The sequence below is a fragment of the Macaca mulatta genome, chromosome 10 (genome assembly GCF_049350105.2).
Source record: "Macaca mulatta isolate MMU2019108-1 chromosome 10, T2T-MMU8v2.0, whole genome shotgun sequence".
Lineage (NCBI taxonomy): Eukaryota > Metazoa > Chordata > Mammalia > Primates > Cercopithecidae > Macaca > Macaca mulatta.
Window position 1 is genome coordinate 59,047,795 of NC_133415.1, and position 4,246 is coordinate 59,052,040.

The 4,246-nt window shown below is 41.1% G+C and overlaps 1 pseudogene; it reads right to left on the minus strand.

Annotated features, from left to right (window-relative positions):
• Positions 1–1,121: 1,121 nt before the first annotated feature.
• LOC114670315 (V-set domain-containing T-cell activation inhibitor 1 pseudogene) lies at positions 1,122–1,885 on the minus strand (annotated as a pseudogene).
• Positions 1,886–4,246: the final 2,361 nt, after the last annotated feature.

Here is a 4,246-nt window from a genome sequence, read left to right on the forward strand (position 1 = left end):
TGAGGAAGCAGAGAGATTTGTTTGTTTCCCTCTTTCTAGGCCCTTTTCTACTCTAAATCAGGATTTCTTAGCCCTGACACAGTTGACACTTGGGACTGGGTGTGGTAATGGGGAGATGTCCTGTACACAGCAGGAGGTTAAACAGCACCCCGGCCTCTATCCACTAGATGCTAATGGCACTGTGGCCTCCTTCACTCCCTCACTGTGGCAACCAAGACTGTCTTCAGACATTCCCCCGGGGATGGGGGGCGAAATCACCCCAGTTGAGTCCCGCTGCTCCAGATGCTGTTGAAAACTGAGGTCATAGCTGTCCACGCAGGGTGGAGAGGAGAAGCCTCAGAGCTTGTGATGACATAATGCCTCATAGTCACGGTGAAAGGTCCTTCCCTGGACCAGTCACGGATGAACATCATCTGAGAAATAAACCTGCATTTGTTTGAAAAGAAGGTGCTCAGTTTACTTATAAAATCAGTGCCACAGACTGGTTTGTTTATGCTAAAGTTATGATCTTTGGCATTTTTCAGTTGGGAAGAGAAGCTGAGACACCTTTGGAAGCATCATAAAAAGTGAATCATTTGACCCATTACTAAAATGCAGCCGTCCCTGAGTTGCGAAGTGGCAGTCAATTAGCAATGTCTTAGAATATACACTACAGCTTAATTTGTGGAATATAAGATGTGGATATGTTGGGATAGAGACTTTCCAGGAGCTTCCTCAGAGAAACATTACAGCACAGATAACTAAAATTTCAGAGACAAAGGATACACAGTATCCTATCCTCTCATTCCCCAGTTGATAGGTAGGAGGAGGTCACTGATATATGGGGATGCACTTGTCTCTACTTGGATTTTCCTTATTACTCTTAACACACTTGTCCAGTTCAGATGAATTATTTTCCCAACTTTGAATATGTCTTTGAAGATAGATTTATCTTGTTCTTATTGGAGCCTTCTGCTTTTGGCTTCTTTTTGTTTCTTGTTCTTGTTTGCTCACTCCAGACTTCTATATATGAATTCATTTCCTCCCAGAAATATAAAACTAGGACGTATATGGTGGCAAAATAGTTCTGTAGATCCCTGTTGCAACAATGACTTTGCAGGCTTTTTTGTGGCCGAGTCACATCATTTTAGCATGAGGTAAGGGGCGAGAGGCAGAAGTGCCCAACTGATGGCAAAAAAAGAAGAGACACACAGAGAAGGCTTTGGGTTCAGCAGCTGTAGGTGGCTCTACCTTTTGATCTCAGATTCTGTCGCTTTGATATCTCCCGTTGCTTTGGTAATGTCATTTTCAATCATACAGGAGTACGTGTTGTTGATCATAACATCGTAAAGCACAGACACAACCTTCATGGTCACATTCTCAGAGTTCAGCTCAAAGATGGTATTGGAGACTTCCGAGAATTTGGCTCCCTAGTCAACTAGGGATCTTCAGACCACTGTGGTCCGGGGGTACCATCAGGGAGCCTCACATTGCAAGGTCTCTGAGCTGGCATTATAGTCTACTTTCACCTCTGGCATGCTGAAGGCTCCAGTTTTATATGCAAGGTTAGCATTCCCTTGCCTTTAGAAGTGATGATATAACATTTGTAGGTGCCAGCATCTGTGAATTGTATGTTTTTCAGCCGCAGAGAGGCATTGCCAACTATCACTTGATCAGCAAGCATTGCTATCAGGCCTCTGAACATTTCATCCTGCTCTGACAGCTCATCTTTGCCTTCTTTGAACTCATGGACAAAGCCTATAACCCCTTCCATCAGCCATTGTATCACAATATCAGAAAGTTTGATGTCAAGTTCAAAAGTGCAGCTCAGGATTCCATCCTACCCAGTGTTCCCAGCTGGGGTGAGAGCAGTGACTGTGATGGAGTGTCTCCCTGAAATACCAGAGCCAATGATGAGTGTAGGTGTTCCAGCCAGAATGATGATGATGCTAATTATACTCTGGAAACTTCATGGCCTTTCCTTTGTTTTCATGAAGACCCAATCTGCGGCTCTTTAGCATATTTCTTTTCTTTTCTTTTTTTTTTTTTTTTTTTTTTTGAGACGGAGTCTTGCTCTGTCACCCAGGCTGAAGTGCAGTGGCGCAATCTCTGCTCACAGCAAGCTCCACCTCCCAGAGCCCCCTATTCTCTCCTCCTGAGTAGCTGGGACTACAGGCGCCCGCCACCATGCCTGGCTAATTTTTTTGTATTTTTCAGTGGAGATTGGGTTTCACCGTGTTAGCCAGGATGGTTTTGATACCCTGATCTCTTGATCCACCCGCCTCGGCCTCCCAAAGTGTTGGGATTACTGGCGTGAGCCACTGCGCCCAGCCTAGCATATTTCTTAAAGAAGAATGTGGAATAATAAATGATCCCAGGTGAAATTTATATCTATCTGGATTAAATCCTTGTGCTTTTCTGGAGGAATCAGGGAGCAGTGGGAGGCTGCAATACAGTGCTTCTTGAACTTGGATGTCTTTTGTGTCCTCTTAAAGTCATAGCTTATCTCTCATCATTTAAGGGGAATTTTCAGGGGCCACAAATAAAGGGTAAAAACCAGAGTGGTGAGAAGAACTGCTTTGTGGACCTTGCCAGCTTTAGCAACCAGACTTTTTCTTTATTTTAAAAAATTGAGCAGAAAGTACAGAGAGTTCCCAATACACCCCTCCTCCTCCACAGTTTCCCTTATTATTAACATCTTGCAGTGGTGTGGTACATTTGTTATAACCAATGAACCAATATTGGTGCCTTATTAAGTAAAGTCTGCATTTCACATTAGGGTTCATTCTTTGTGTTGTGCATTATTTAAAAAATTTTTTTTTTGTAGAGATGAGGTCTCCCTATGTTGCCCAGGCTGGTCTCGAACTCCTGGGTCAAGTAATCCTCCCACCTTGGCCTCCCAAAGCATTGGGATTACAAGCATGAGCCACCATGCCTGGCTGTGTTTTACATTCTGTGGTTTTGGACAAATGTATAATGTTATGTATCCACCATTATAGCATCATATACAACAGTTTCATTGCCCTAAAAGTCCTCTGCATTCTGCCTATTCATCCGTCTCTTCCTCCCTCCAAATTCCTGGCAACCACAGATCTTTTTACTGTCTTCATTGTTTTGCCTTTTCCAAAATGTCCCATAGTTGGAATCATACAATAAGTATGACACTTATGTCACTTTAGTGTCTTTTATTTACCAACATGCATTGCATGTGAGGTTGCTCCACATCTTTTCATGGCTAGATAACTCACTTCTTTTTATCACTGAAAGATATTCCATTGCCTGGATTTATTTATATATTCACCAATTGAAGGAGCATCTTGATTGATTTCAGTTTTTGGCTACTAGGAAAAAGCTGCTATCAACATTCCTATGCAGGTTCTTGTGAGGGCATAAATTATCAACTCAATTGAGTAAACAGCAAGGTGTGTGATTGCCGGACCACATGGTAAGACTCTGTTTAGCTTTGTAACAAGTGGCCACACCATTCTCCAAGCTAGCTGTACCATTTTGCATTCCCTGCAATGAATGAGAGTTCCTGTTGTTCCACAATTCCATCAGCATTTGGTGTTGTGGGTGTTTTGGGTTTTCATCATTGTGTTCGGCGTGTAATCTCATTGTTTTAATTTGAAGTTCCTTAATGACATATGATGTTGAGCATCATTTCATATAATTGTTGCCATCTGTATATCTTCTTTCATAAGTGTCTGTTCGGATCTTTTGCCCACTTAAAAACTGGGTTTTTTGTTTTCTTGCTGAATTTTAAGAGTTCTTTCTATGTATTGAATACAAGACCTTTAACAGATCTGTGCTTTGCAAATATTTTTTCCCAGTCTGTGGCTTGTCTTTTCATTATCTTAACAATGTGTATCACTGAGCAGATGTTTTTAATTTTAATAAAGTCTAACATCAGTTATTTTTGTCATGGATTGTGCTTTTGGGGTTGTATCTAAAAAGTCATCACCAAATCCAAGATCATTTAGATTTCCTTCTAAATTATCATCTAGAAGTTTTATAGTTTTGTGTTTTACATTTAAGTCTATGATTCATCTTGAGTTATTTTTTGGGTAAGGTGTAATGTTATTTTTTTGACTGTGGGTGTTAATTATTCCCATATCATTTGTTGAAAAACCTATCCTGTCTCCAGTAAATTGTGTTCGTGTCTTTGTTAAGATCGGTTGAATGTATTTATGTAGGTCCACTCCTATGCTTTCTGTTCTGTTCCATTAACCTATGTGTCTCTTCTTTCATGTATACCATTTTGTCTTTA